The sequence below is a fragment of the Pteropus vampyrus genome, unplaced genomic scaffold, assembly GCF_000151845.1.
Source record: "Pteropus vampyrus isolate Shadow unplaced genomic scaffold, Pvam_2.0 Scaffold50, whole genome shotgun sequence".
Lineage (NCBI taxonomy): Eukaryota > Metazoa > Chordata > Mammalia > Chiroptera > Pteropodidae > Pteropus > Pteropus vampyrus.
Window position 1 is genome coordinate 3,186,390 of NW_011888831.1, and position 7,727 is coordinate 3,194,116.

Below are 7,727 nucleotides of genomic sequence, written 5' to 3' on the forward strand. Positions count from 1 at the left end.
AGTGAGGTAGTCAAGGCCTGACCAGCTGTGGGACCCTGCCAAGTCACGTTTCCCCTCTGGGTCTCATAGTTTCCTTACTAGTAAATTGAGAGGGCTGAACTGACAACAGTCTGATGCTCCCTCCATGTTGGAGGATGGAATAGTCTCAGGATGTGCCCTGGATAGTTAACATTCAGATTGGGGAAAAACTTGGGCATAGGCAGTACAATGCTGGGCACTAAGTGCCCTAGGGACTTAGAATAGAAGCCATGCCTGTGGCTTGGGTGTTCAGGGAGGAAATGGGGTTTAAAAGGAATAGAAGGATGGGAGGATTTGGGTGTGTGGGAGGACAGAATGGGCAAATCAAAGTATCTAGGAAGAACCCTTTATGCAGATGGGGCACAAGGAAGTACAAATAAAGGGAAAGGCTGCCTTCCAATAGGAGAGAAGTTCTGTGAGTTCACTTCTCTGGGACTCAGGCATCATCCATCCTGTCTGTACTAGCTGTAAGACTTTGGGGATGTTACTCAAATTTTCTGTACATCACTGTCTCACTTTTAAAATGGGAAAATAGTAGAACCTACTTCATAGAGATGTTATGAGGACTAGATGAGTTAATGAACATAAAGCCCTTAGAACAGTGCCCAGAACACAGCAAGCACTGGCTACCTGTTGGCTGTTACTATTATTATCTCTCGGCCATTTCTACTGCGTGCTAGTGTTTTGGAGTTTGTTCTTTAACCCTCCTGACCTGGATTTCTTTTCTTTCTTTTTTTCTTCTTTTTATATTTTTCAAGAAACCATTTTGACGCTTTCCATTCCCTTAATAAATGTGAAATGACTATTGGTCAACAACAAAGAGGCATTTTCTATGGGTACGCCACAAGTTATTTAATCGTTATTGTAATTTTGAACAAATAACTAAGGAAGTTATGTCAACTTGAGGCTTTTTTTTTTTCTTTCTTGAAACTTTCATAAGACCCAAGATAAAATACAGGGTTAAAAAGTGAACATTTCTGTAACTCCTGTCAAATGTGGAGAAGGAATTCATTAAGCGGGCTTTTTACTAATTACACTGCCATCAACAATGACTGAATGTGTCTTCTCCCAACTGTGAAATACTATTTTGATTTTTAGTATTAATTTTACTTTTCTTGATTTTTGGCTCTGTGGAGAATAGATCGTTAAGGACATTTCTCTAAAATCATGAGGTGTAACTGTGCTCACCTGGCTTTACCTATTTGTTTCCAGCACAGAATAGCCAATTCTAAATCAGGCTTTTGGCCTATCTTGGGCCTTACACCCGAAAATAAGCTATAAATCAAGACATTTAATGTTTGCACTTTTTCTTTAGTGTAAATCATTTAAAATAAGTTCTATTTTTATATTAGCATAGTTATAATTCTCAAATTAATAAATACAAAATGAATCTCATCAAGTTTCACATAAGTTTGAATTGACTTTTGAAATAATTTCCAGAGATATACCATGTCCCCCCACACACATATGTGTGTATAAAATCAAGGTGCAATATAATAAATCTAAAAATTTGAATAATTGTAATGTTCATGATGTTCATTCATATTTCCTTTTAAAGCACCAAAGTAATAAATTATACTCCATGCACAATTATTAGAATTATTATTATTTTGTAAAGAGAATATCACATTAGTTTGTGTTAATTCTTATTTAGGTAGATATAAAAAGACTGAAATTATAAATTATATTTATGAATGACCAAGGGTCAAAGGTCTAAATGGACTTGTTTGTATTTAGAAAGAGTGAATCCATTGCCTAGAAGAAGAATCTTAGATCTCCAGGTCTAGACTTTCCATACAAGTGGACATTTGATTCCAACTTGAGAAGCATGTGAAAACCAACACTTTTAGGAGTCAGCGACTCAAGTTGTTGAATTTTCACTGGTATTCTTTTTAAGTACACTTCATACTCTGAAATGTTTATGTGCAACTATAAATGTGATTTCTTAGTTTTAGGGCAAGAATTTATATTGAATTTCCTGTTAGAATATGTTTTAGTAAAAATGGAATTAGGAATTTGGGGTTTTATATTGCAATATATAGCCAACTTAAGAACATATTTAGTTTGTTATGAATAAACCAAAAAATTTTGTTAAAATAATATTGTTTCCATTATGGTCCTGAGCAATGAGAGTCCTATAATTTGTAAATATGCTCTGGGCCAGAAATTCTGCATGAATGTTGCACTTTTTTTCCTCAAGGTAATCTTTATATCTCTGGCCCAGAATATTCTAAACAAGTTAAGTCTAACATTTTAGAGTATGTAGATCTGCTTCCCAAACTTCTATTTTAAGTAAGAGTTGTGTAAGAGTCACCCATAACCATATAGTATGCAACATGTAATAGTATCTCTGAAACTCATAGTACAAAGCTTACCGTCAGGTGTAGAAAACAATGGAATGTAGAAACGAAGACTTTTTAGTGAGTATACCCTGAAGAAATAATATCAATTTGTCAAAAATTGTGAGGGTTTCCAAAATTGGAAACAAATTGATGACAAAACTGAGGTTGAGACATAAATTGCCAAAAGCTTATAAATGAGACCTCCAGGATTTGTACAAGATCTTTCTGACTCTGAAGGTGTGAGACTGTCACCATTGCTTCAAATTTCCTAGAACCTCCACTATCTATTTGGCTAGTGGGGAAAACACATGACCCACTATGATCCTAGACATCAGATGGGCTAAAATAATCCTCAGGAAGGAAACTCTCTAACCCAGCTTTCTTGCTGCGAACTAAGAGATCCGTCTCCCTAGCAGGGTCCCTGAGATTATGGGCTTAGTTAGGGTTGACAAAGTAACTAGAACCACTAGTTAGAATACAGGTGAAAGTGAGAATATCCACATAGTGGTCGCCCTACAGCCATTTACCCTTTCTAACAGTGCCATGATTTCCCTCTGGGGAATTACTTCATCCCATTGTATGTGATCTTGGTTTGGGAAGTAAACCCAAGTGTCCTGCCTTTATTCTATATTAAATTTGGAGAGATTATTGGAAGATCCTTCAACCAGATCTTTTCTTTTCCCATTTAGTCCCTGAGACTTTGACTCTTGAGTGGAAATGTACAAGGACTGAAGAAAGACTAGGAACATTCATTCCAGTGGTGGTGCCCAGGAGAGGTAGTTAAGGACTTCCTGTTCTCAAGACCCCTGAGGCTTCCTAAGTCCTATCTGTTCAAAGATGGCTCATTCATCTTCCCTTTGATATTATGATCTCCCCCATATGTTCCCAATAAATTTTCCTTTTTGGATAAGCAAATTGATTTCTGTTGCTTGTAATTAAAGAAACTGTGGCAAAGATAGTAGGGATCACCATGTATTTACTTGCATTTCTGAGCCTCTCTTGCACTTAGGTTGGGGCTGTAAGCAGAAGTATTGTGTGTCACTTCTGGTCTGATTCAGGTAAGAGTTGATGTGCCTGCTCCATCACACACTTTTCTGCTGCTGTGACTTCAAAGATGTTGGATTTCCAGTTCAAGATGTTGAATCACAGTGAGATACCTCCTTGTACCTGTTAGAATGGCTATCATCAACAGGACAAGTAATAACAAGTACTGGAGAGGTTGTGGGGGAAAAGGAACCCTTATACCCTGCTGGTGGTAATGTAAATTGGTACAGCCACTATGGAAAACAGTATGGAGGTTCTTCAAAAAATTAAGAATAGAATTACTATATGAACCAGAAATCTGCCTTCTGCATATCTACTCAAAAAATTTGAAAACATTTTTTTGTAAAGATATATGGACCTCGATGTTCATTGCAGCATTATTCACAGTGGCCAAGACATGGAAATAACTTACGTGTCCTTTGATAAATGATTGAATAAAGAAGCTATGGTACATATATACAATGGAATATTACTCAGACATAAGAAGATGAAATACTGCTATTTGTGACAACATGGATAGATCTTGAGATTATCATGCTAAGCAAAATAAGGTAGACAGAAAAAGTTGAGAACCATATGATTTTACTCATATGTGGGACACAAAATAAACAAACAAGCAATAAATGAATAAGACAAACAAACAGAGACTCATGGACATAGACCACAGTTTAGTGGTTACCAAAGGTAAGGAGAATGAGGGGAGGTAGATAAAGGTAAAGAGAGTTAGATATACGGTGACAGACTTTTAACTTTAACAGGAAATTTAACTTTAGATGGTGAACACACAATGCAATATACATATGACATATTATTAAATTGTATACTTGAAACCTATATAATTTTATTAACCAATGTCGCCCCCAATAAATTTAATAATAAAAAAGTAATAGAGACTTTATCAATGTGGGTCCTTGAGTATGTGGAGTAGAGCACTCTTGCCATCTGATTGAGAAACAAACTTTATTGTGTTAATCCACTGAGATTTTGAAATTAATTGTAGCCTGGAAACCAATACTAATTGATAGGGACAAAATGTGACAAATTCAGTGTTGTGGCTTCTGGTACACATTCACATGAGATTGTCTTTGTCTCAATTTCTTTCTTTCCCCCAACCAAAAAAACAAAAAAAAACAAAAAACTTTTCCTAGAAAGGCCTTGATTATTATGTTTTCCAGTTTACTCCTGAATTTTTTGTTTGTCTTTATGGTAAACTATGTGTAATGAGGTATCCTATCAATTTTATTTTTTATTAGTACCCAGCATACTTTGCATAGAGCTTGAAACAACAAATATTTGTAGAATGAATAGCTGGTTCCCATATTTCCTAGGGGATTACAACATTGTCATTCAGTGGCTTGGCAAAGTGTAGTGATACCACCTGGAGTATGTTTTGGCCAGAGGAGCACTTGTCTCCATGATAAAGATTATGGGAGAGAGTCTTATCAGTCCAGGGTTTAGTCTGGGTTAGATGCTTTCTTAGTCATCATTGTTGCTGATATCTTTAAAAAGTTTATTCCCAAGGTATAATAATGGAATTTCAACAGAACAATATATTATAACAATAATAGTCTGTGATTATTTTAATTGTTTATTATTTTTTACCTTAACATTTATACGTTCTGTTTACTGGTAAATATATTCTTGTAATATGTCAGGTTATCTGCTTCTTCTGTAACAATTACTTCAGGATCTTAGCTTTTAAAAATTATTGATTCTAACAGTTTATCTATAAATTCTTTTGTGTTTTCTACATACACAATCATACCATCTGCTATTGTTTTTTCTTTTTTTGTTGGAAAAAACCCCTATTCTTATGTTTATACTGTTTTTGGTGGTAAGAACACTTAAAATCTACTTTTAGTAAGTTTTATGTATATGATACAGTATTATTAACTATAATTACCATGCTGTACCTACCTGGTTTGTTTTAATCTCTATACTTTTAATATTTTTCTTGCTTTATTGCATTATTGCATTATCTAGGATGTCCAACATAATGTTGGATAGAAATGGTGATAATGTGTGCATGTGTCTTATTCTCGATCCCAAAGGGAAGGCATTTAGCATGTAACTATTAAGTATGATGTTTGCCTACATATTTTGATCAGGTTAAGGAGATTACTTTTTGTCCTTAGTTTGCTAGGAAGATTTTTTTTTAAGTCATAAATGAATTTTGAAATTTATTAAACATTTCTTCCTCTATTATAGTAATTATTTGATTTTTTCCCCTTGTAATGTGGGAAGTTACTTGCTTTCTAATGTTAAATCAACTTTTCATTCTTGTGATTAGTTCAAGTTGACCATGGTGTATTATTCTTCATACACATGGCTTGATTCAGTTTGCTAATATTTTGTGTAGAATGTTTGCATCTATACTCATGAGGGTGATCGGGCTATAGTTTTCCTTTCTCATTCTGATCTTTTCAGACTTGAGTATCAGATTTTTATAGCCATAAAATAAAGCATAAGGCATTTCCTCTTTTTTGTTTTTTATTCTCTGGAAGGCTTTACATAATATTGGAGTTATTTATTCTTTAAATATGTGATCAAAACAGCATTGAAACCATCTAAACCTAGAGTTTTCTCTGTGAGAAAGCTTTTAATTGCTGATTTAATATTTTAGTGGGTTATAGGCCTATAACCCAGCACAAAATCGGGGTGTGTCCTTTCAGGCCAACGAGCCTACCAAAAGCCCAGCTCAGCCTCTCAGAGGCCTCCTTAGACCATCGAATGCCTCCAGGGTAGGAAAAGTGACTCCAAGTGTGGAGGCTTCCAGTGCTAAGTGACCTTGTTGGATCTTGTCCACGCCCTAACTTCTGGGCAAGGCCTCACTAACCTGTTGGCTCTTCGACACTTTTTTTTTTTAAAGTGGTAAAATATATATAACATCAAATTTACCCTTTTAACCACTTTCAAGTATACAGTTCAGTGATATTAAGTACATTCACAGTGTTGTGTAATCATTATCCCTGACTAGCTTCAGAACTTTTATCTTCTCTAACTAAAACTCTGTACCCATTAAACAATAATTCCCCACTCCCTTCCCCCAGCCCTTTGTAACCACTGTTCTACTTTCTGTCTCTATGAGTTTGGCTATTCTATGTACCTCGTATAAGTGGAATTATACAATATTTGTCTTTTGTGTCTGACTTTGTCTTCGATGCCCTTAAGAAGATTTTTTTAAATATTTCATCTGGCTTGTTTAATTGTCATTATTGGGAAAGTTGGCTTGAATTATATAGTTTGTCATTACCAGAAACTGGAAGTCCCTGATTCTTATACCAAGGATTAGGTAATAGGGTTCCAGGTGAAGCCCTTGGGAAGATATTGGAAACTTTGAGGACTCATCTCTCACTTTATGCCTAGATAAGTGTTTACAGTATATGTTGTGGATATAAACGTAGCCCAGTAGTTCCAAATGCTAGCTCATGGACTGGCTTTATCAGTGCCATCTATGCAATCAGGCAGGACGTACAGCCAAATTTGAGAATCATTGCTGCTATATACATGTGATGTGCTTAACAGGCACACTCTTGAGCTACTGTAGCAGGGGTAGAAGAGAACATATTCAAATAGGGATTGATTTTCACCATGGCACTGTGGAAATTAATTACTATAAGCCCCAACTTCTTTGATTCAGACTTAGTTAAAATTATAGTTGAAATCATGGCCCATAAGTTTCAATAGTGCTTAGTGAGAAACTTCTAGTGAAAAAATTATTGGCACAAGAAGTTTTAAACTCAGTACTTAACCATGTTTTTTTTTTTTTTTTTTATTGTTTAGAATTATAAGAGACAGAGAATGGAGGAAGAACACAAATTTGCTAGACAGATTTCCCACCCCTGAGTCCCTGATAGGACCACTTCAACACACACGATTTACTTTAATCTTCAAAGTATATAAAGTTTAACAAGGTAGGTGTTGTGTATTTTGAAATTTGAAAGGTTAATTTTATAATTGAGACTCTAATTCAGGAAAGAAAGAAGTCACGAAGCTGATGTAGGTAGTGTCAATGAAATTTCTGTTCTCTTTTAAAGTTTCTTTTTTCTTCTTACCTACAAATTTTTATTTTTCCTCTATGTACTTTCTAAGAGCATTCCTCAAATTTATCTTCCAATCCTTCTATTTATTTAAATGAGTTGCTATGATCATATTTTACATTCTAAAGAGCTCTCTTCTGGTATCTAACTGTTCTTTTTTATGTACTTTTCTCCTATTCCTCTGCCAATAAAAGCATCCTTTCCCCCTTTCTGAAGTTAGAGTACTGTTTCAAGGCATTTTGAAGCTCTGCTCTTGGGCTATAGTCCTCATCAAGACTCATAA